This window comes from Orussus abietinus, unplaced genomic scaffold, assembly GCF_000612105.2.
Source record: "Orussus abietinus isolate OABI.00-Male unplaced genomic scaffold, Oabi_2.0 scaffold284, whole genome shotgun sequence".
Lineage (NCBI taxonomy): Eukaryota > Metazoa > Arthropoda > Insecta > Hymenoptera > Orussidae > Orussus > Orussus abietinus.
Genome location: NW_019394533.1, coordinates 96,926 through 123,251, shown reverse-complemented (window position 1 = coordinate 123,251; position 26,326 = coordinate 96,926). Strand labels below are relative to the sequence as shown.

The 26,326-nt window shown below is 39.4% G+C and overlaps 1 protein-coding gene across 10 annotated transcripts in view; it reads left to right on the top strand.

The window, feature by feature from the left end:
- Nucleotides 1-2,472: 2,472 nt before the first annotated feature.
- Nucleotides 2,473-26,326, top strand: part of LOC105696013 (trinucleotide repeat-containing gene 6C protein) — an 84,024-nt gene continuing 60,170 nt past the window's right edge. For 4 of the 10 annotated variants that reach the window (XM_023432655.1, XM_012418123.1, XM_023432654.1 and 1 more), the window contains exon 1: nucleotides 18,953-19,061. The gene's annotated coding sequence lies outside the window, so the exon portion shown is untranslated. Of the gene's footprint in view, nucleotides 3,298-6,410; nucleotides 6,541-18,484; nucleotides 18,507-18,952; nucleotides 19,062-19,839; nucleotides 19,861-20,512; nucleotides 20,934-26,326 lie in introns of those variants that run through there. The other 6 variants (XM_023432650.1, XM_023432652.1, XM_023432651.1 and 3 more) reach the window with 6 other exon arrangements.

Below are 26,326 nucleotides of genomic sequence, written 5' to 3'. Positions count from 1 at the left end.
ATGTGTCAAGGTTTCGGACAGTTTGGTCTAATACCCTTAAAAAAAAGTGTTGTATTCGAATCGACTGATTTGAAGGATGTTTCACTTCACCTTAATACTACCATTCGAAATAGGGATCACTCCTGCATCTTTTAAGCGCAGCGCCATGGATACAGGATTTATTAGATTCACTCTGTTCGGGTTATCGTTTTCGGAAAGGTTAAACATACTGGAAAGCGTTACGGATAAAATCGGAAGATTTCACAGATTGAATCTGGTAAGTCTACAGATTTCTTCTGTAGAAGTACCATATGCAAGCATCCACATAAACAGTCGAATGCGTATACAAGCAATTGCGCATCGAAAATGTCTTTCTTCTGTTGAATGAAGCGCGCGATGTCTCGATCAGCCTCGCTGCCAATAATCGGTTCCTGTTCAATTTTAGTATTTTCACGTTAATTATTGTGTCCATAATATATAACTGCACATTCAAGTAAGTCAATCTCGTTGGACGAAGTTCTAAAGAAACATTACTTCATGTTTTTCAGGGAATTCTAAAGATCTTGACAAACCTTAACAAGATCCTATATACGTGAAAGATCCAATGTAAAATTCTTTATTAAATTAGAAAAAAAAATAGTTGACTGTTTCATAAATAAAGAAATGTTAAGTGAAATGTTATGCAACCTTTAAACTGTAACATTAGAGTGTTTATATTGGAGTTTCTCAAAATCCCTGATAATCATTTTAATGGTATACTTATATTCTATCACGGAGAAAAATAAAAGCCTAAAAGTTACAGATGCCTATCTGTTGGAAATTTCAGTTTTCGATACAGTTAAAAGCTGTCCCATTAAACAATTAATTCAGCTAACTTCACATTCTCACAAGTACAATTAACAGAAACATTTCTGTAAAAGCCATCCGTAAATGCAGCTGAAAATGGCTGTTAATATTGATAGGGATAAAACTGGGATATTTAAAACATTATAAAATTGTAGGAGCAACAAAAAATTTTTCTTAACGTGAGAGCCGTTATTTTTAAGCATTTGGTTGTTCCGGTATTAATCAATTATAATTCCTTCATTTTTGTAAAACCACTAGGTTGCAATGTTAAATGAAAACTGTAATACATTCATAATTCATGCATTGGATGTTTTACTCAGATACGGTATAAGAAATGTATAATACATATATAGATGTATTTAATATACATACTTTTTACGCCTTCAAGTTAATTAATAAATATTCCACTACAATGTCATTAAATTTTAAACATCTATATATTTACAGATATTACTAATTTAAATTATCGTATCAAATTTACAAGCATTTTAATAATACAGAGAAAAGAAATGAGCACAAAAGGAATGTCGGGTATACTGTAATTCAATAGAAAAATATTTTAAAAGGGATAATAAAGGAGAGATATTTTTAATGTACTTTGAAAGTATAGTGTTAATTTCAAGGGAAATATGCATTTCGCGTTTATGTAAATAATGTTTATCAAAGATATGTAATTTAATCTTAATTTCGAAAAGTTCAATGAGAATGACGTAACAAAGTTAAATTCGGTCACACGATAGGAATGCTTTTTTTTATTTTACCTATTCTCTCAGTCTTGTCGAAGTTCTAATTACTGTATAATATGATTTTATACTTTTTATAAAGTGCTTTTAAAGTGGCGAATGAACTGAAAGCGGTTTCTCTCGAAAAGTTATATCTGCAATTTTTTTAAAATTACCCCAGTTTGAAATATATTTGTAATAAAAAACATCAAAATTAATTCAAGGTCACTACATATGACAAGGTAAGTGTCTCATTGATATTAATTTTTGATGGTTTGTAAAGTTGAAAAAAATTAATTTGTTACGTTTGAACTTTTTCGTTTAAAATGATGTAACTTATTTGGCGGTAAATGTAGTAACAAATTAATAAAAGAGATCAACTTACGTTGAGTACTGAAACAGGCATGCGTCATGTTGCAGGACTTTGTTTGGATAAAATGTACTTTATTCATTGAACATTGCAACAATAATGGTTTTTACGAAAGCCATACAAGTTTAAACAATTTTGTAATGAGCTAAATTCCATAAACCTTAAGGAATTCTGCATTTAACCCGTGGAAAATTAGGAAATCTCTATAATATGTGGTTACAGCACCCAGATAAACCTTCCATTTTCCTGGGCGTATTGTAACCTCTTCATGTAGTTAAGGTGAAGTGAAACACGTAGAGAAACTTGATCAACGTCGATAAAGAAGATTTTTCTAAATGTCTACGTTGCCGACGTTCGTTTTTATATTGACAGCTGGGTCAAATTATATTGGGTATTGTACCAAATGGCATATTCCACCTGTCGTTTCCGTACAATAANAAACGTCTATTTCTAAATGATTCAACATTTAGTATTTTCCGAGTAGAAATGATAATACAGAGACAGCACAAATACATAGCACAGAGGTTCATAGAAAATTCTTTGAAAATATTTCAATATTAATAGGATATGGATTTACGTGCTATGTACATTTTTTGAACATAGGATGAATGTAGTTTTGGTCAGTTTTTTATATTCGAAATACATTTAACGAAATATTGTATGAACATGGAATTGATACTTCTTACACATAAGAAGTAGCATGTCATATATATATCTGAATGATATTTTTTGCCACGCAAATAATAATACAAAAGGTTCATGTTTCAGTATTCTATTTTTAAATTAATATATCAACATATGGTGAGATAAAATATTGAAACATAAGCACCTACTTTTACAAAAAATAAAGCACTTACCCAGGGAATATAAATTTAAAGTATTGGAGCAGGTATGTGTATTCAAAATAAAGTAATAATATATTATTATTATCGCACGAAATATTTAGCATGTTTTGATTTTTTTAAATCAAGGTGTATGTGACAATGTATAAAATAAATGTTAACTTTAGTATTTCAATGTTATATTACAAACCTTTTCTAACATTTGTAGTATTTATAGAATAATATTCCATATTTCAAATGACATTGCTAAACCAATATTGTATATATGTATATTTATAAAACATTAAATATTGAGACTATATCTGGGAAATATTATCATATGTACATAATCTAATATTGTACTTAAAATATCATTCCAATGTCGAATATATATGAGGAATATTTTCTAACATCTTTTCTATATTCTATGAATATTTTATGCTGTCTAGGTAGGGTCCTGATCAGGATTCGATTACGCCATACTCAGGTTCCTATCGGGTCGCGATAAGGCACCAGATTGGGACCCGATTAGAGCCATGTTATCATTTCTACTTGGGTTGTAAGTAAAATTGCACTTTTGTCTTTATAAATCGAAGAATTACTGATAGAAAATTCTGTCAAGCTCTCAACTGGCGATTAATAAAAATCCTACACTTTTGGCTTCTTAAGGTGATATGGAAGGGTCAACCCTAATAAATTGAGAGGTATTCTCTGAACTGGATAAACCGATTCGTTTGAAAAGTTACCGCGTGAATATAGAGACCCCTAAGGTAAGTTCTGAAACTAATGAAATTTCATTCTTTTTAGAAAAACTTGTTTATTTGTCATGGACTAGAACCAACATGGCGTCGTCCGCGGACGTTTTAAAACTGCTCATGACGATCAAAGTCCTAAAATTAATACCCGAATGGACTTTAAGGTATTTTAGTAATCTCTTTAAGTTATTAAGAATTAGCATACACAGTTATCGTTAAAAATAATAGAATTCCCACAAGATAAATGCTTGTCAGAAAGGGAAGGAGGCCGTAGAAGCAAAGAAATTACATTTAACAAATGAAAAATGTACGAAGATACGACTGTTCGCGAAAAAGTTTCTTAATCAGTACCGGAGCATTGTAAATAAACTGAAAGAAAAATGCATTATCAGTGCTCTGAACATCGCAGAGGCGCATAATGAACTGAGACCTTGTGTATGTCATAATTCAGTCTGAAGCTGTTAAACACAAAGCATTTATCACGATAAAGTGGATCGTGGAATATATGTCGCGTGTGCGTCGGACAGAGAATTTACTTCGCCTAAACTAATTGAAATAATAAACTCCATATGAATATAAACTTAATATTTTTAGACTGACCGTGAACAAATTATTCATCACGAGGTATGACACGTGACAATAGTTACTTACATTAAGATACGAATAAATCTATTGGAAATGGGAGTTTGAGTGAAACACTTTTTCTATAACTTCCTTTTTATAACGATTCTTTATTTTTACCACGCTCGCAGGACACGTCCTCACTCTGTCGCTTGCTCTGGCGAACTGAACTACACAAAAGGGCATTTGAGGATCTGGATCAGGACCAATGATGACTAATTTCTTTCTCTCCGTGGAGATGCGACACTACGTCGCCTCTTGCCCAAACAAAGGTCCTTGTCGCCTCGAAAGCTCCACAGAAACAGAGACCAGACTCTCTCTCTCTCCATACGAATTGATCATACATTGACTTTTGTTTCATTTATAAACCTCAAACCTCAAATTTATAATTCTAACAAAATCAAAGTCGTGAGGGCATTCACGGTTCATTTCTTCAATGGTTAATTAACAACTGATTAATTTTAACTCGTAAGTTTCGTGCGTTTCGCTTTTGGTGCCTGTTATGGGATAAGCTTACATAACCTTGCTTTCGGGACTCGTAACACCTCGAGAACGTGTCAAAAAAGTGTGCGTCACGTGACACGTAACATGTTGCGATACAGCCTAATGGTAACACGTGATGAACAAATCACGTAGAATGTATTTATATATTCATTAGACATACGGCAACACGTGTTACTTCTTATTTAAAATTTATAACGTGTTCTATATCTAACAGTGATAGATTAACCAGTATTTATAGTAAAAGATGTTACTGCTTATTTGTTATCGTAACTTATTTTCCATTTAAATGCACAGATATGTAGAGTTTTCAGCATATCACTTTTCATTGTGTATATAAAATGTAGCCGAAGCTTAAGAGGATGCTGAAATTTATGGAAATAATCGAATCTACCCGAGCGTCATTCGGGTAACGAAATAAAAATAGGTAACAGCATTATTGGTTGTCACGGGGTTCCGTGAAAAAAAAAAATTTGGAAATGTGCTTGCGTGCGCTTTGCAGATAATGCGAAATACTTCGATCAGTTGCTTACTTTTGCCACTTTTGTGGCATGGTGAAATATATCAGCATGGATATTGCTATCCATACGGGCCTCATTACCGAAACTTCCCTAACTTGTTGCCGAAAAATTGACATCCCGTTATTTACGTTTTCATTATTATAAAATAAAAAATCACTCCAAACGAAAGCTTTTCTTTCCGACTTCTAGTAAAAATACCGGAATTTTTCCGCAAATTAAAGCAATTAATATATATTTCGTATCGATATAACCACAATTTGATTTGCTCATAATCAAAAGATTGCTTCCAATATTAATAGTTTCCAGTAAATCACTTTCATAGTCTATAAAAGATCAACGAGAATTGAATAAAATGCAGTGCCGTAATGCCAAACGTATCGGGATGGGTCCGCCGTGACGTCACGCCCCCCCCCCCACTCCTCGTGGAGAAAGAATCGAGCAATTCGCGATCCTCCGTAGTATACGAACCTCGGTCAGGACCTTCCTTAGGGACTCCATATTAACGCGTCAAAGTTCCAAACGATTCGTTATACCCAGTCGGAGAAAATTTGTATAAACGAGACCCCTCGGACGTCACTTTCATATCACCTTACAAATCTCTAATCCCTACCTAACTTCTTCCGCCATGTTGTTTTCCTTCCAATAACCGTTACGAATTCCTCTCCGTTTAGCGGGAGTAGAAGGCATTTTCCCCAATAATACATCGCCCCGCTTTTCCCGGTCGAGAGGGCCAGTGCGCCAGCAGTTGTTGACAAATAAATGTTGATATCTGTTGCCGTCGGTCCGGGGGAGGAAAGCGAACCGAAATAGAGTCCCGGCAGCGTTGACTCTGCGCGCGAAGTTCTGGAGTTGCGCCGAGGAAGTGACGCGCGGCTCGAGAAGGAGGGGCGGGAGGGGAGGGGGCAGAGTGGAAGTGGGGATCGGCGCAGCGGGCAGGAGAGGGGCGAGGTGGCGCGGTCAAGGGAGGGGGGAGAGAACCGGGGAGCGCGCTTGTATGCAGACAAGGACGTTCTAGGAACGCGCGAGCACTTCGATTGTCGGGAGAGAAGAGGAAAATAGGGGCGCGCGTGCTACGCCGAGGTGGAGAGGGGTGGGTCCGGGGATAGGGGGAAAGAGGGATGCAGAGGTCACTAAGAGAGCTTCGCGATGCGGAGAAGACTTAGGACCGATTTGTCGCTCGAGCTTACGGAAAAGAATACTCGGACGGATTCGACGAGAAATGCGCAGAGGGTCCCTCGTGTCAGGTGATCGTAGACTAAATTTAAAAGTCAAAGATGAGCGTTATAGATACGAACGGAGTATATATGTAGCCCGCAAACCATTTTCATGATATTCTTGCGAGAGTAGCATAAAGGAACGCGAACGAACGGAGGGGCTGTCCTCTCTCCGTCTTTTGCCGTTAAGGTGAAGTGAAACATCCTTCAAATCAGTCGATTCGAATACAACACTTTTTTTTAAGGGTATTGGACCAAACTGTCCGAAACTTTGACACATGACTCGTGATCATCTAAGAATTATCCTGACACATTCAAAATTTGGATTTTTGGAAACAATTTTCTAACTTAGCCCAGACCAGAACCAAAATGGCATCAGCTCTTATATTTCTATCGATATACAATTATCGAAGGCTCGGATTTGAGACACGAAAGGATCAGGACAATTTTACGACAATTTAGAACACTCTGGTAATCGATAAACTCGCATTTGAACGAGATAAAGGCAAAGAAAGTGTTTTATGCGCTTCTATGCTAAAACGATGGGAATACGAGGTCTCGGAGTGAAAATTTAATTGATCTGGAAATCACAGATGGCGCGGGGGTCCCTCTGCAGTCAATTAGGGCCCCAGAAAGCATTTATAATTATTGTACGAAAAAGACAGGTAGAGTATGCCATTTGGGATAATACTCAATATAATTCGACCCAGCTGTTAATATAAAAACGAACGTCGGCAACGTAGGCATTTAGAAAAATCTTTATCGGCGTCGATCAAGTTCCTCGACGTGTTTCACTTCACCTTAAGACTGTTTGCCTCTACATTACAGATGTGCATATTTCGTATCCTTTAATAGTGATGGCGTTTAAATCTTAATACGATGTAGCAATTCACTGAGTCAGCAACTAACGTCACGTAACACGCGTAATGGCTAAATATCATCTGATAGGTGTCGCCTCTAGCTCAGTGCGCAAGATGCTTAGAAAATTCAGGGAGAAGTGGAAGTTTCGAGGTCATGGTCACGGAATTTCATCGACCGATGGCCGGAGGGAAGGGGAACTATGGGAAGCGCTTCTGAATAACAGACAGAGTGGGAGAGGGATGAATAAACATTTGCATCAGGGATGCATCCGCGCCATTATCGATGCCGACAGAAATGTTCTACGAAAAGTGACGCATTTACCTTTAATCTCGTTAAATTGTACTCACCCATTTTTTTTATCATAAACTGGCAACTTTCGCCATGTTGGACTAACGACCGATTTTTCGGGTGGCCTTTCAATGCAATTCTTTCCTTATTTTGAAATTCATCAATTTATCTCTAATAATTCAGGAATAAAATTCAACGTGATGGCGCATTCGGTGCATATTAACTATGGCAGACAACTGTCTGCCATCGTTAATATACACCGAAGAGTAATGTTAATATACACCTAGGGTAATTCCCTAGGGGCCATTGAAACTGCAGCACCTAGAAATAACGGAAATAGATTCATTAAATATGGTGAAAAAGGTTTATTACGACGCAGGGATAAATCATACAAATTTCCGATGTTTTTATCGTGAAATGTAAGAAATATTTAATAGAATGTATGAGCAATTGCACTTAAAAGGGGTCAAATGACCCCTTATGGTAAGAATAGGTATGTGTTAAGGTGAAGTGAAACACGTCGAGGAACTTGATCGACGTCGATAAAGAAGATTTTCCTAAATGCCTACGTTGCCGACGTTCGTTTTTATATTGACAGCTGTGTCGAATTATATTGGATATTGTACCAAATGGCATACTCCACCTGTTGTTTTCGTACAATAAATATCAAGAAATCGAAGTAAAACTCCAGAAATCCTCTGGATTCATGCTTTCTAAGGCTCTAATTGACTGCAGAGGGACCCCCTGCGCCATCTGTGATTTCCAGGTCAATTAAATCTTCACTCCGAGACCTCGTACTCCCATCGTTTTGGCATAGAAGCGCATACATCAGAAAATATAATTATTCATATAATCAGAATTTTAACCCTTTCCACTCGATAGGTGACTCTCACAAGGGAAGATTCTTAAGTGTCCGCCTCCGATCTTATTGAGTTTCATATATGTTGAAGAACACAAAAATCTAAGAGACACGTGTTTTTAATAAAACTTCCAACAAAAGTGTTATAAATATATAATATATTTTTTTTTAGTAGTGCATAAATGGGAAAGCATCCTGGGTGTTGCAATTGGAATGGCCACCATTGTAATTAAAAATATAAAAAAGTGGAAGAGTCGAAATTCACAGGGGAGGGTGCAGGGTCCGCCTCGGTTCTTTTTGTTCAATGTCCTCGTGATTTATAGGTCATGCGGTGGTTTGCAAGAAGTGTATGTCCGGCGGGATGGTTGACGCTACGGTCGTTAAATTTCATCCACCGAAGGGTGGAGGACTGGTCTTAAAAAAGAATAGCGTAGCACCTTGCGGCCAATTCTGGCCGAGGCCTTGAAAACGCGCGTAGGGAAAATGGCGGGTAACTGTTGCTCCTAACCTGCTCGACCTGAAATTTCGTTCGAAGCCATATTTTAGATGAAGTGAAACCGCCCCTCAAATCGGTCGACTCGAATAAGCCATTTTTTTAAGGGTATTGGATCGAATTTTCCAATAGTCTGATAAGCCATTTAAAGAATGTGGAGATAGTATAGCATGCAGATGGCCGCCATGTTGCATAAATTTAAACGGCGATTTCAAGATTGCTCGGAAAGTAAGAGAAAGGCTTCAGATCTTTCAATGCTTAAGGTGAAGTGAAACCCCCTTAAAATCAGTCGATTCGAATACAAAACTTATTTTTAAAGGTATTGGACCAAACTGTCCGAAACTTTGACACGTGACTCGTGAGCACCGAGGAATTGTCCTGACACTTTCAATATTTGGATTTCCGACAAAAATTTGTTAACTTAGCCTACACCAGAAACAAAATGGCGTCGAACTCTCAAATTTCGATCGATATCCTATTATTGAAAGCTCTGATATGAGAAACGAGCGTATGAGGACAAGTGAACGACTATCTGGAACACTCTGGTAATCGAGAAACTCGTATTTAAACGGGATAAAGGCAAACAAAGTGTCTTACGCGCTTCTGTGCTAGAACGTAGGTAATACGAGGTCTCGGAGAGATAATTTAGTTGACCCGGAAACCACAGATGGCGCAGGGGGTCCCTCTGTAATCAATTAGGATCCCAGAAACCATGAATCCAGGGGGTTTCGCAGTTTTCCTTCGATTTATTCGTCGTTTTCGTACACTAATTATAACGAAATCGAATTAAAACTCCAGAAATCCTCTGGATTCATGCTTTCCGGGGCCCTAACTGACTGCAGAGGAACCCCCTGCGCCATCTGTGATTTCTAGGTCAATTAAATTCTCACTCCGAGACCTCGTATTTCCATCGTTTGAGCATAACAGCGTATAAAACACTTTCTTTACCTTCATCTCGTTCAAATGCGAGTTTATCAATTACTACAGTGTTCTAAATTGCCGTACAATTATCCCGACCCTTACGTTTCCCATATCAGAGCCTTCGATAATTGTATATAGATGGAAATATGAGAGCTCGACGCCATTTTGGTTCTGGTCTGGGCTAAGTTAAAAAATTTCTTCGAAAAATGCAAATTTTGAACGTGTCAGGACAATTCTTAGATGATCAGGAGTGATGTGTCAAAGTCTCGGACAGTTTGGTGCAATACCCTTAAAAGAAAGTGTCTTATTCAAGTCGACCGATTTGAGGGGGGTTTCACATCACCTTAACCGTGCCGAGAGTGCTCTGGGGGGGAGGGGGCCTCGAATGCATAGACAATTCTCCCGACATAGAAGGCCTCGAAGAGAAAGAAGCGAGCGCCGCGACATGGCGACACTACGGACGCTTGGAGTGGCACGGAGGGGGGTGAGAGGAGAAGAGAGTGAAGGGAAGAGAGAGACGGCCTAAGATGCGCAGTGGAGCTCGCAGGAGGTTGGTTGCGCGCAGAAGGGTAGCCGCGCGCCGGAGGGAATGGCGCCCGTGGACCAGTTCTACCCGGCTGCATATATACCGCGCATCCGGCGAATCAATAATATTCCGATACCGTCTCGTAGCGGCGATTCGATACCGAGCCTTCCCCCGGGACTCGCTCGTTGCACCTACGAGCCTATGGAACCGCTTCGTCCTCCAGGTGGTTAGCCAACGTAAGAACGGTGTCCATACCGAAGTTGCTTCGAGGCAATGTTAGGTCCCGACCTAACCGCCGCTATTATATATTAATTCCTAGATTAGTCTACATATTTAGAGGCTAATCATATTCTTAAGAAACGCGCTTTCATATAAATATTAAGGTGAAGTGAAACACCCTTCAGATCAGTCGATTCGAATACAACTCTTTTTTTTAAGGGTATTAGGCCAAACTGTCCGAAACTTTGACACATCACTCCTGATCATCTAAGAATTGTCCTGTCACATTGAAAATTTGGATTTGTCAAACAAATTTTTTAATTCAGCCCAGACCAGAAGCAAAATTGCATCGAGCTCTCATATTTCGATCGATATGCAATCATCGAAGGCTCTGATATGAGAAGCGAAAGGGTCAGGACAATTTTACGACAATTTAGAACACTCTAGTAATCGATAAACTCACATTTGAACGGGATAAAAGCAAAAAAGTGTTGTTTGCGCTTGTATGCCAAAACGATGGGAATACGAGGTCTCGGAGTGAAGATTTAATTGACCTGGAAATCACAGATGGCGCAGGGTGTCCCTCTGCAGTCAATTAGGGCCCCAGAAAGCATGAATCCAGAGGATTTCTGGAGTTTTACTTCGATTTCTTTATAATTACTGTACAAAAATGACAGATGGAGTTTGCCATTTGATATAGTATCAGGATTCAGAGGTGGTATTACACAGTGAATGATTAATCAGAAAATATCATTATTCATATAATCAGAATTTTAACCCTTTCCACTCGATAGGTGACTCTCACAAGGGAAGATTCTTAAGTGTCCGCCTCCGATCTTATTGAGTTTCATATATGTTGAAGAACACAAAAATCTAAGAGACACGTGTTTTTTAATATCTGCAATGGTCCACAATTAAAGGGTGAAACAACCTCCCAAAGTTTAGCGAAAAATCGGTTATTTAAATATTTTTCGTAGGAGCAGTGGAGGGATTTCGACGAAACTTGGCATAAACGTATTCCGTATAAGGACGATGAGAACACAATATTGTCCAGCAATGTTACACCCCCCCAAGGGGGTGAACTACCCTTCAGGCGACATTTTTTTGTAATATCTAATAAACAAGCACTCCTACTTACGTTCCACTTACGCGATGTGCTTGCTCACAAAAATGAAGAATCCGTGTTTTTTTGCTTTTTNACAATGAATTGGTCACGATATAACCCAATAAAGCTACTCGGAATATACCCGTATACCACCTACATTCATTGTTTACAACCGATGTGTAAATGTTTATTGGCACAAAGCAAAAAACACGTATTTCGTCATTTTTTGTGATCAATCACATGGCGTAAGTGGAACTTAAGTAGGAGTGCTTGTTTAATAGATAATAGAAAAAAAATGTCGCCTGAAGGGTGGTTCACCCCCTTGGGGGGTTGTAGCATTGCTGAACAATATTGTGTTTTCACCATCCTTATACAGAATACGTTTACACCAAGTTTCGTCGAAATCCCTCCATTGCTTCTACGAAAATTGTTATAAAAATTGAATTTTCGCCAAACTTTGGGGGGTTGTTTCACCCCTTAAACGTGGATCATTGCGGATATATAAAAAACGCGTATCTCTTAGATTTTTGTGTTCTTCAACATATATGAAAATCAATAAGATCGGGGGCGGACACCTGGGAATGTTTCCTTGTGAGACTATTCGTCTATTCAGGTTTTCAGTCTACTCTGTCCGAGCATCGCGACTTTGTCTCTCGAATTCGCGTACTTATACACAACTTGAGCCATCAGCAATAAACCATTTTATTGTACCCAAACTCGACTTTGTCTTTGGTTGGTTTCAACCACTTGGAGGCTAATCCTTTTCAACATCCCACGAGATTCGGTCCAGTTAAGTTTCTTCCCTTTTTTTCATAGGACATGAATGCACGATGCGGAAGGAACTTATGGGACACCCTAATATGTGCACGAGGAGGAAAGTATAAATGTTATCGGCATACCTGGTAGAGCAAATGTTAGTTGTTGCAAGTTGTGGTTAAGCGACTCTAGCAGTCGCTTCGCGATGCAGATTCGCCTACTTAAGGTGAAGTGAAACACGTCGAGGAACTTGATCGACGTCGATAAAGAAGATTTTTCTAAATGCCTACGTTGTTGACGTTGGTTTTTGTATTGAGAGTTGTGTCGAATTATATTGGGTATTGTACCAAATGGCATACTCCACCTGTCGTTTCCGTACAATAAATATCAAGAAATCGAAGTAAAACTTCAGAACTCCTCTGGATTCGGGAGGTCGAATCGAATAGCAGTTGGGCTGTCAAATGTGACGTATTTATGGGACAGGGTGGAGGAAGATATGTGCACGAGGAGGAAAGTATAAATGTTATCGGCATACCTGGTAGAGCAAACGTCAGTTGTTGCAAGTTGTGGTAAAGTGACTGGAGCAGTCGCTTCGCGATGCAGATTCGCCAACTTAAGGTGAAGTGAAACCCCCTTCAAATCAGTCGATTCGAATACAACACTTTGTTTTAAGGGTATTAGACCAAACTGTCCGAACCTTTGACACATCACTCCTGATCATCTAAGAGTTGTCCTGACACATTCAACATTTGGATTTTTTTTCTTTATTTTTTAACTCAGCCCAGACCAGAACCAAAATGGCGTCAGCTCTCATATTTCGATCAATATACAATTATCGAAGGCTCTGATATGAGAATCGAAAGGGTCGGGACAATTTTACGACAATTTAGAACACTCTGGTAATCGATAAACTTGCATTTGAACGGGATAAAGGCAAAAAAAGTGTTGTATGCGCTTCTATGCCAAAACGATAGTAATACGAGGTGTCGGAGTGAAAATTTAATTGACCTGAAAATCACAGATTGCGCAGGGGGTCCCTCTGCAGTCAATTAGGCCCCCAGAAAGCATGAATTCGGGGGATTTCTGGAGTTTTACTTCGATTTCGTTATAATTATTATACGAAAACGACAGGTGGAGTATGCCATTTGGTACAGTGCCCGATATAATTCGATACAGCTGTCAATATAACACCTTAAGGTGAAGTAAAACACGTCGAGGAACTTGATCGATGTCGATAAAGAAGTTTTTTCTAAATGCCTACGTTGTCGACGTTCGTTTTTATATTAACAGTTGTGTCGAATTATATTGGGTATTGTACCAAATGGCATATTCCACCTGTCGTTTCCATACAATAAATATCAAGAAATCGAAGTAAAACTCTAGAAATCTTCTGGATTCATGCTTTCTGGGGCCCTAATTGACTGCAGAGGGACCACCTGCGCCATCTGTGATTTCCAGGTCAATTAATTTTTCATCCCGAGACCTCGTAGTCCCATCGTTTTAGCATATAACCGCATACAACACTTCTTTTGCCTTTATCCCGTTCAAATGCGAGTTTGTCTATTACCAGAGTGTTTTAAATTCTCGTAAAATTGTCCTGACCGTTTAGTTTCTCATATTAGAGCCTTCGATAATTGTATATCGATCGAAATATGAGAGCTCGACGCCATTTTGGTTCTTGTCTGGGCTGAGTTAAAAAATGTTGTTCCAAAATCCAAATGTTCAATGTGTCAGGACAATTCTTAGATGATCAGGAGTGATGAGTCAAAGTTTCGGACAGTTTGGTCTTTTACCCTTAAAAAAAAAGTGTTTTATTTGAAAGTTTCACTTCACCTTAAGCAATGATCACGTCTTCTAAACAATGCTCGCGTCTTCTCGCCGTGATTCTTGGGACAAGCCCGCCCATGGACCTCCGATTATTTTGCCTTTGAATTATTTCCTTCTTATAACATATTATAAAAGAAATCAAATCGGAGAGATCGACCTGGGATACCTTCCTTGTGAGAATATACAACAGTGGGAGAGCGATGAGTAAAACTCGGTCAGCGAGGAACGTATTTCACACGTGCTATTACCACCTCTCTGTATTAGTATCAACTCTGTACCAGTACCACTTATGCATTGGTATCGACTCCCTGCAGCGATACGAAACACTATTAAAGTAAATGGGGCGATTCATACCAAACTTCCTTCCCTTCATCTACGTCGTCGTCCTCGATCTCACTTTTCGCTTCGACTTAACCGTTAATATACAAATAACCATTTCGCGAATAATAATAGTGTTAATGATAATTAATGTCAGTTGGAAAAATGTAATTCCTTTTTCTTTTTTTTTTTTTACTAACAATTTACATGCGACATAACTTTTCGAGATCTAGAAAAGTTGGTAAGTATGATACGTGAATGCACGTATATGGATTGCATTATTTGTCATGGGAGGAAATATTCTATCGCAGAAAATATTATCAAAATAGTGATTTCTCTTGTAATGAATTACTGCATATGCTTTAGATGACCTGGTCTCTCGATTAATTTAAAAAATTAGTAAATGCCCACTACGTTAATATCGTTAAACCTTTGGAATAACAAGTGCAAAACACGCAGAGGCAATCGAAATCTCATTACGTTTCGTGGATTTTAATTTAATTGTAAATAGTTATATTTTATCACAGTATTCCTCGTTCCTGACTGGACGGATTAGGAAAACTTAAAATATCAAATCTCAAGAATAAACATGTGTATTATTTGTTACGTTTAGCATATCAATGATAAGTGGAGCTAATGAGAATTCGACATGAGAAAACCATAATCTCGACTTCGTCGAGTCTGACGTATGCATTATCAGTAACCACTTCCATATAATTCTCGTATTTCCCACAGGGCGGCGATAACGGTTCACCGAACACTGAGTAGCGGAAAAACTATCTTGAAGCTTGTCTTCAACATTTCTAAACGCTATCCCAAGGGAATTGTAAACATTTGCGTCAATGATCTCAAAACGTCAAAAGTAAACAAAACTTAACAGGGTTGAATCTTTGACAGGAACGCAAATATATGTACACTATGTCGTTAGGACGCATTTTGACGACAAAGATTCGTCAGTACCGCCCTCAATTGTGCCCATAATTATGAAAGTGGTCTAAGTCCAAATTAAAAATAAATGAGTTTATCAGGTATTTCACCCCACATTATTTTAAGCTAAATTAATTCAATGTCATTTTTACGATATTGTCAAAAATGAACCATTAGAGAGTGGTTGTAATTTCAACATTATATGGAATTCATTTAGTGTTAATTATGAAAGTGGTCTAAGTCAAAAATTTAAAGAAATTATATAAACATAACCTTAAAATGGCACGTGGCCTTCTTTGGCGCGTTTTTGAATTACACGATAAGCCGACAAATGACAATTAAACGATAACAGAAACGACAATACTTTCCGGTCTACCTAACATTATGTGGAATTCATTTAGTTCTATTTTAAAAGTGCATTAATTCAGTTGGGCTCTTCCGAACTAATTATTGGCGGAAAAATAATTTATATATTTTACCACTATGTCAACGGATAGCGGTTCAGGTAAGTTAATGACAACGTACTTATTATGTGAATATGTTAATTATTATTCGGATATGATGTGATTTGCAGATATTATACGACCACGTAATACTTCTTTAGATGATTCTAAATTCCACGTTTTGAATCTTTCGCCTAAAAGAGGAAGACCAAAAATATACGGAAATATTAAATTACTTCCATTATACCCCACCACTAGACCAGTAACGGAAGAAAAACAAAGATATTATGTTTACATATCTCCAGTTTTTCAGGAACATTTTAAAAATCTTTAAAACTCATAATGATGAAAGCCTAAAATGATAAAAATGGATTACTTTTTAAAAATAATTAATAAATGTTCATGAATTATTTCATTAAAATTATTGTTTCTAATAAAACTCGTAGTTTTTTATTGCTTTAAGTCATTTATAGGACATTCAGTTAATTTTGAAAATGGTCTAAGTCAATTCACACTTTAAAAACAACATTTTCGTATGAAATTCACAGAAAATTTCATATTCATAATAAATTTTCATTAATCAAGACAAATAAAATTCTAAATTAAAATGTTGCATAATATAAAAATATTTTCTAATTTATTCAAATGCAATTCATTAAATATCTCGAAACAAGAAATATATGACTTGGACCACTTTCATAATTATAGGCACATATATAGGTTCCTAATTGCTGATTTTTCGTTCCCCCAATTTTTTTTTTTATTTAAAACAAAAATTCGGCCCATAGAGGGTTAACTTCTAAACCAGAGATTGCGGTACGGGAAATAGGAAGAGGAAAATATAAACTTCTTGCTATGCATTCTACAGACCGTTTCTTCCAATCCTTTCTCTACCAGCAACTACGGTCACCCGTCGAGAAACTATTTCTATTTCTAGGTATCGTGAGCGCGTTGAGGTCGACCGTAGAAAGCGTTGTCGTTCAAAAACCCCTAAAAGATATAAATACATTATCAGTCGCCGTGTTTCCACGACAATAATTCAGTACCACCACTCGCCGTAGGTCCAACTTCTGAAAATGAATTTCTTTTTCCGAAGATTATTACCGTTCGATTTAGCCGCCAAGATGAGCAGTAGGGTAACGATACCCATAATTTGAGGTTACGTGAACTGAATTCTTCATTATGTTTTTAATCAATCGAAATACTAAACTGAACTTGAGCCAATTGTGGGCGGTACTGACGAATCCTCGTCGTCAAAATACGTCAATACTTATTTAGTTAGGTTTTCGAGCGGGTACGTTTCCGCAATCTTACCGCGACTTCGGCCACCGGTTTTTTAAAATGATCGTTACGCGCTAAAATAAGAGTGCTCGGACCGCGTACACGCTCTTAGCCCGGTTTTCCACTGTCGAATGGCTTAAGGACGCAGTTGGCGGAACGTCGTGCATCTCTCGGTGCGGCCAGCGCCGCCAATGCCGCCAGTGCCGGCCGCGGAATGGACCTACGTGAACGCAGCCGCTCGTGTGCGTCGTTCGCCGCGCGACGGGAGGAGGACCGCTGGTGAGAATAGCTCCGGAGGGGCGGAGNTAGTGTACATATATTTGCGTTCCTGTCAAAGATCGAAATCCAGCAAGATGGCCCACCTTCGAAAATAATTGATATTTTTTAAAGCAATTCCATTAGGAAACTCGGTAGAGTTTCGCGCCAAATACATTTAAAAGCATGCTCGAACGGCACCGAATGCTTAACGCCAAAATTAGGCATTAAGAATTTACGTAAAAATTCTCGAAAACCGCTCCGAATAATGCAAATGCATTTAAAAATATTAAAGCGTCCTAACGACGTAGTGCACATATATTTCTAGGTATCGTGAGCGCGTTGAGGTCGACCGTAGAAAGCGTTGTCGTTCAAAAACCCTAAAAGACAAATACATTATCAATCGCCGTGTTTCCACGACAATAATTCAGTACCACCACTCGCCGTAGGTCCAACTTCTGAAAATGAATTTCTTTTTCCGAAGATTATTACCGTTCGATTTAGCCGCCAAGATGAGCAGTAGGGTAACGATACCCATAATTTGAGGTTACGTGAACTGAATTCTTCGTTATGTTTTTAATCAATCGAAATACTAAACTGAACTTGAGCCAATTGTGGGCGGTACTGACGAATCCTCGTCGTCAAAATACGTCAATACTTATTTAGTTAGGTTTTCGAGCGGGTACGTTTCCGCAATCTTACCGCGACTTCGGCCACCGGTTTTTTAAAATGATCGTTACGCGCTAAAATAAGAGTGCTCGGACCGCGTACACGCTCTTAGCCCGGTTTTCCACTGTCGAATGGCTTAAGGACGCAGTTGGCGGAACGTCGTGCATCTCTCGGTGCGGCCAGCGCCGCCAATGCCGCCAGTGCCGGCCGCGGAATGGACCTACGTGAACGCAGCCGCTCGTGTGCGTCGTTCGCCGCGCGACGGGAGGAGGACCGCTGGTGAGAATAGCTCCGGAGGGGCGGAGGGGGAAGAACGAGGGCGAACCGCGTCTACGAGTAACGAAACGAAACCCAACGCTAGACCGAATCTAGGCGGCTCCGAGGTACGTCCATGCGCAGGGGACGTGTGTAAGTCCGCTCCCGTGAACGCAGCCGTGCTCTGCAGGCGAGCGCGAACGCGCCCAACCGGCTAGGAGCCTCGCGCGGCAGAGGCGCCTCATTCGGTTCCCCCACTCCGCCCCCCGGGAGACCGAGCGGTCTTGGCGCGGCTTCGCGTCCACGGCGAAGCCTGGGCGCGCCGGTCTCTCGGACGGCTCCCCCCCGCGCACCGCTCCTCACCTTATGCGACCGCGCGATTGGGTCGCCATCGTTACCTTCACCGCTCGTTATCTAACCTTTTTGTGAACGGTGACACTATGGTGTCCGTGTGGATATTAATGGCCGCTAGGTAGACCTTTATCGGTGTGTACGTCGGCCTGGTAGTGGGGGCAGGACGGGAGGGACGGGGAGCGGGAGTGGCTCGTGGAGGGGAGAGAGGGGGCGAGAGCGGCTCCCTCCGCGCTGCCTTCGATGTCTGTTGGTAATCTCCGCTCACGGATCCTCGAACGCCGCCGCGTGCGCGTTCCGTGAGAAAGTGCGTGCACTCGTGACAAGACGGAAACCGAGGGCCCGCTCCACGACGCGGTAATTAATTTACGCACGATCCACCCTTCGCTAGGCGCGATATTCCGCCGCTGCCCGGAACTGCGCTTCGGGAAAACGTGACCTCAGCCCGTGCGGACAGTGGTGACACCTTCCCCGCCAAGGGGCTCCGAAATCGAGTTTCGCGAGTTCCTCTCCTAGGCGACTCCGAGTGCATCGAGTACCTCGGTTATAGGTGCTCGTCCGGCGCGTCTCGATCTCGGTTACGTGGCAGTGGTTTCTACGTTTCGTAATTTATGCCCGTGTCGTGCGGTGTCTCGCGTCGGAGGGAGCCTCTTCGCGATTCGTCGGGGCACCGCTGCAGAAGCGCGAGACGCAGGTAGTGGCCAATCGCGGCCGAGCTGCATCGGTGGCCGGTGCTCGCGATTGGCCGCGGCGATTCGCACTCGTAATTTGCTCGCTCCCGGGCTACGACTCGACTCCGAGACGTCAAGTTTCCACTTTTCGAGTTCCTCGGGACGGTCGAGCGTCCTCGCGTCCTGGTTTTAGACGTCGCGGGAGTGAAGTGGGTCGCTATCGATCGCGTATCAACGCGATCCGGGTGTCCAGTGGCGTAAACGCAGGAGGGACGAAAGTGGAACCCGCTGGGTCGCGGGAGCCCTTGGCGCAGTTTTCGTTGGCTCGGTCGGCCGAATGTGCCACCGAGAGCGCGACTCGTCCAAGCGGTGGCACGAAGGGGCGGGGCGCGGGGAGGGCGCGAGGGAGGGAGAGAGCGAAAGAGCGAGAGACCGTCGCTGCTAGCGCCGAGGGGAGTGGAGAAATCCAGGTGAACCATTCGGAGGTGCGCGCGCACCAGGCTCGCCATGGCGTATTTGCGCCGAGAGTCTGTCCCCCTGATCGCCGTTCTCGGTACGCCTCGGCCCGTGTCCGGTGTTGCCGGATCCCCTGACATTTTCTCGGCCGGCAGTGTTGCCAATTTGGCGGGTTTTCTGCTAGATCTGAGGTTTTTCAAACCTGTTTAGTGGGACGAAATTACGATTTAGCGGCTGGGGGGCATTCTGCCTATTTCAAATAAGTCCTGGGGAAAAACTGGCTCTATCCGAGCTTATATTACCGCATTCTAATGCTGGTGTCGAATGCCTATTTACCCAAATGAATGCGATAGACACAAAATTACGTAATCGAATGGAATGAAAAATGCTTAACGCCCTTCTCGCCATGCGTTCTAGTTTGAAAAGAGGATATAAATGTTGTTACGACTTTGACGTAACCGAAGATACATTAAGCAAGATAAAAACAAATGGAACATATATCTAACGAGAAATGCTGGAACAGAAGAAATTGAAGGGTACAGATTTCAGTTTTTAATTTCACGCGTCTTCTGTATCGTTATGTCACGATAGGGTAATGTTAATTTTTGAAGGTTTTACGCTTTTTTGCTGAAAGTTTGGTTATTTAAAAAAAAAGTTATTTCTTTAACGTTCCCGGCTCAAAGTTATTCGAAGCTTATTATATTACGTAAACTTATATATAAGAAAAGCTCAGTTCATTTCTTACTTTCCGTGTTACAGTTTAGTCATTTTGGACGGTATTTAACGTGCCATCTAGCGAGTTCTTTACTTCGTGCGTTGGCAACACTGTCGAACGGACTCGCGATGTCGCGCCCGACTCCCCTTTCCTCCTGCCGAGCCAGGAGTCGCGGATCGTTCTGCCAAGTGTAAGGAAGTCCCCGATGGCGCTCCAAACGGTCGAGGAACGCAAGGTGGAAAGTTGCGTCTCGGATTTCTTAACGCGGGAGTTCTCGAAATGTGCCTCTACGTGATTCCCGCGACGCGACGGAGTCGTCCGATCGAGGTCCACTTATTTATCTCTTACGCTGCGTTGCCGCGAGGCATTTTACCCACAATTTAAGAGGTTAGGTTTCCTTGAATCGAAGAGGCGGTGGTGGATGCATTTTTTTTCTGCAATCTTTTGGTAGGAGGTTCATTCGAAAAGTCGATTAGTCTATTCGACGTGGCTTTTCGAGTGGATGCATTTTTTTTCCCTGCAATCTTTTGGCAGAAGATTCATTCGAAAAGTCGATTAGTCGATTCGACGTGGTTTTTCGAGTGGATGCATTTTTTTTTCCTGCAATCTTTTGGCAGGAGGTTCATTCGAAAAATCGATTAGTCTATTCGACGTGGCTTTTCGAGTAGATACATTTTTTTTTTACTGCAATCTTTTGGCAGGAGATTCATTCGAAAAGTCGATTAGTCGATTGGATGTGGTTTTTCGAGTGGATGCATTTTTTTCCTGCAATCTTTTGGCAGGAGATTTATTCGAAAGTTTGATTGGTCGATTCGTAGTGGCTTTTCGAGTAGATGAATTTTTTTTTTTACTGCAATCTTTTCGCAGGAGATTCATTCGAAAAGTCGATTAGTCGATTCGAAGTGGCTTTTTGAGTGGACGTAGAATATTGTTACTGCGAGTTGAGAGTATGGTGGTGATTTTCTTGATCTGCGATAGAGCGAAGTGACAAAATATTATTCTAAGGTATAATGTTAGATAGGAAAAATGAGGATGCAGTACTTAAAAAACTGATATCACGTTGGGTTTATGTGTGACCCTTCTGTCTGGATTTAATAACTTTCATTTGTTCTAAATATCTATATTGTCAGGATAATCGATCGAGTGTATCGAGTAATGCATCTTTGCCCATAAAACAAGAAACCTAGCGAGTAGTGTTTGCCTTGTTACATGTTATGTCTAAAAATATGGTTAATATGTCTACGATGATTATGTTCTTTTTTGTTTTTTCTAAAATTAAATTAAAACATTAGTTTGGGTAGGCACAAAGACGAAGTTTTTAAAGGGGTTGAATCGATTAGGCAGGAACGAATAAACAACTTGGAAGTAAATTATCGTAGTAATTTCCTGTAAATCTTATTGGAATATTAATTAATGTAATCATTCGTTAGGTTAAAGCTTAAATATTGTTTCTTTACGTACCAACATTTTCAATTAACATGTTTGATCGATTAAAATATTACAAGATTGTGATGTTCAAGAAATTTCAATTTATCAAAAGCAAATGTGACAGATCTCATTGGAACTTTTTCTAGTATTCGAAACAGGTTTAATAAAATAAGGATCGATCGTTAAAGAAAAGTTTCTTTAATTTAATGAGAGAAGGCATTGCACCGAATTATGGTCAGCAAGTTTAAGTATTTATGAACAATGATTTTCTTAAATATTTTTCAAATGTAATTTGCTGTTTTCTGTTGTTACCTTTATGTACGTTTCACTTCTCAGACTCATACTTTTATTATCATTTTGCAGCACTTTCAATGTTACCGATCCATTGTTACAATTTATAAAATATTATCTCTTGAACCATTCAAGGTTACCATTATTTTACATTACTTTCATTGATTTATTATTGTTTTTATTGTATAATTCACATTTGCTCTTGGATTTCAGTGAACAAGGAAATTGTTTTCCTTTTTTTTTTAAATTAAATCGAATCAGTTCTTATAATACAGACTATATGTGGAGGATAATGTATAACTAATCATTAAATTATTCGTCGTGTCTCGTTAACTGAAGTAAAATAAAGTAAGGAAGGGCGAAACAAAATAGCTTTAGCATAGAGATTTAAACCCACGTTATTTAAGTAATAAAAAGCAGTAGAATAGTTTCTCATAATTTCATTTGTCGATCATTCGTTTAGTACAAAATAATATTCGGGAGATTACTTAAAAGTGAAAGAAAAGTAGTAATGTTCAAAATAACTGCCTTTTAACCACAGATAAATGTATGTAATTCAATTTGTTATGGCTTTTGGGAATAACCCGTGTTCATTGTCACCAGAGGACCGAAGTTTCGCAACAAATTTAACAAATTTTATTGAATTGTGCTAAAGGGGCAATTCCAGCTTTATATACATTAAATTATATCCATAAAGCTGGCGTTGCCACTTTAGCACAATTCAATAAAATTTCTTGCAAAATTTCTTGCTAATTTATTGCTATTTTATTGCGCAAGAAAAAAATTGGTTGCACTTATACATTGTCGAAAAACGATGGTGTGCTAAAGTGGCAATTCCAGCTTTATATACATTGATTTTTGATGGGGTTTCAGTTCACTTTAAGGTGAAGTGAAACACGTCGAGGAACTTGATCGACGTCGATAAAGAAGATTTTTCTAAACGCCTACGTTGCCGACGTTCGTTTTTATATTGACAGCTGTGTCGAATTATATTGGGTATTGTACCAAATGGCATACTCCACCTGTCCTTTTCGTACAATAATTATAAAGAAATCGAAGTAAAACTCCAGAAATTCTCTGGATTCATGCTTTCTGGGGCCCTAATTGACTGCAGAGGGACCCCCTGCGCCATCTGTAATTTCCAGGTCAATTAAATTTTCACTCCGAGACCTCGTATTACCATCGTTCTAGCATAGAAGCGCATACAACACTTTTTTTTGCCTTTATCCCGTTCAAATGCGAGTTTATCGATTACCAGAGTGTTCAAAATTGTCGTAAAATTGTCCTGACCCTTTCGATTCTCATATCAGAGCCTTTGATAATAGTATATTGATCAAAATATGAGAGCTCGACGCCATTTTAGTTCTGGTCTGGATTGAGTTAACAAATTTTTTTGAGAAATCCAAATTATGAATGTGTCAGGACAATTTATACATGATCAGGAGTGATGTGTCAAAGTTTCGGACAGTTTGGTCTAATACCCTTAAAAAAAAAGTGTTGTATTCGTATCGACTGATTTGAAGGGTGTTCTACTTCACCTTAAGAATATCAATTTCTTGTCAGTAGTGCGAAATAAAAGTTTCCCTTTGATAAAAGGAAAGTCGCTCGCTCGTTTAATATTCTATCGGCAGTGGTTTATGTATGCGCAATAAAGGAGGAAAGTACTTCACTATTCCGTTCTCTGGACTCTGCCAAGGACGGACTCGATGGACTCGGGTCGTGCGCGATGCTTATGTACGTTCTACACCCGTCACTCTGCAATCATAATCTACCGGTTATATCATAATTAACCTAGCGCTAGCTAAATGCATACCGTAATATCTGCCAACGATAAGAACGTAAGGCATGGTGCAAAAGTTACCGTAAAAGTGCGGCCGGTTCTTGTTTAGGACGGACGGTAATATTTGGGGAGAAATATGCGAAATAGCAAACGTATGGCGTAAATGTTACCATGAAAATGCAAGTAACTTTTGTTTGGGATAGGTAGCGTTCAAGTTTGAAGCTAGCTAAATGCATACCGTAATATCTCCCAACGACAAGAACGAAAGTGCATGGTGCAAAAGTTACCGTAAAAGTGCAGCCGGTTCTCGTTTAGGACGGACGGTAATATTTGGGGAGAAAGATGCGAAATAGTAATCGCATGGCGTAAATGTTACCATGAAAATGCAAGTAACTTTTGTTTGGGATAGGTAGCGTTCAAGTTTGAAGCTAGCTAAATGCATACCGTAATATTTTTCAACGATAAGAACGTAAGTGCATGGTGCAAAAGTTACCGTAAAAGTGCGGCCGGTTCTTGTTTAGGACGGACGGTAATATTTGGGGAGAAAGATGCGAAATAGCAAACGTATGGCGTAAATGTTACCATGAAAATGCAAGTAGCTTTTCTTTGGGATAGGTAGCGTTCAAGTTTAAAGAGCAAAGTAAAAAAAGAGCAATTTTATGTATCGTAAAAATTGTCAAGGAGATACAAGTGGCATTTGTTTAGCGGAATATAGAAAACGGAAATACGGAGCGTAAAAGTAGTCGCGAAGGTACACGTGATGTTTATTTAGGATAGAAAGGCTACTCGGAGCCGGTTCGTATTTTTTCTTTTTATAATAAATTAAGGCGAAGTAAAACCCCTTTCAAATCAGTCGATTCTAAGACGTTTTTTTTTTTTTTTAAATGACTTACGAAAACGGTTACGTAAATTGTGTTAATACTAAAACACAACGATGAATGTAAAAAAAGGCAAGAAACAAAAAAGGCGTTTCACTTATTAAATCGGGACCCCTTTCATAACATGCACGACGTACACGTATTGCTCTGCCATAAAAAATAAGTTTCATGTAATAAAAAAAATTATAATGGTTTGTTATGAAGACGAAAATGCGCAGGATAAAAGTTACGTAGAAAGGTATGAATTTCGGGTAATGAACTGGTGTGATAAAAAATTGCCCAATCAGATGCTGGTCAAAACCAATCAGGTGTTTACGTCGGGTGATTATTGTATACCATCAATACATGTCAATAACGCTATTCTTCGAGTGTCTAGACGGCGTCCTTGATTGGGCGTACAATTTCAAAATACACCATTGACGATATTCTACCGTACTATGTGTACGAGTAATAGCATTGCTACGATTACGGTTAAAAATAAATTGACTCCGATGTACGTCTTTTTGATATACAGATATGTGTAGCTTTCGGTACTTTGAGGCAGACATATGTGCCCATAATTATGAAAGTGGTCTAAGTCATATATTTTTTGTTCCGAAATTACATTGAATTAATTTCGTTTGAAATAATATGCCGTGAAATAACTGATAAACTCTTTTTTTTTTTATTTTGACTTAGACCACTTTCATAATTATGGGCACATATTTGCTGGATATAATCGAAACTTCGTTAACACCATCGTTTGTTACTTATAATGTTACACCGATCTGACGTAATATGCCTACTTTTTGTTACGTTTATTATCTGTACTGACAGGATCAAACAAAGGTTGTACTTGTATATGTTTGCGATAATCTCGGTATTTGCCGGACCAATTTTTATAGGAGTCTAAAGATACGTTTCTTGTAATTTTGCACGGGACATCAATGTTTTTTTATTACTTCATCGGAACGGAAAGCTGCTCGACGAATAACAATGTCAATTCCGATTTTTTTTGCTGTCCCAGAGCGGACAATTGTACGTCGCCTTGTTACTCTCACAAGGAAGGGAATGTTTAAGGTTATAATAAATGGTCGTATATTCGTATTCTAAAATGATACTTCTATATACTTTTGGCTTGAAATGACATGGAATGCAATTGCATGTATAAATCTCTTTAACCCATTTGCAGCATTAGCGTATATATACGCTCACAAGGAAGGTATCCCAGGTCGATATCTCCGATTTGATTTCTTTTAGTTATTTAAAGTAAGGTCTGTGAGGGGTGGCTCACCCCTTAATATATTTTTTTTTTTCAATTGAGAAAATTATATTTTTCATTCCTTGTTATGAGAAAGCCTTTCCAATTGGATTAGTTAAAAAATATTATGTTCTTGTGGATGAAACTGCGAAATCGCCCCTTG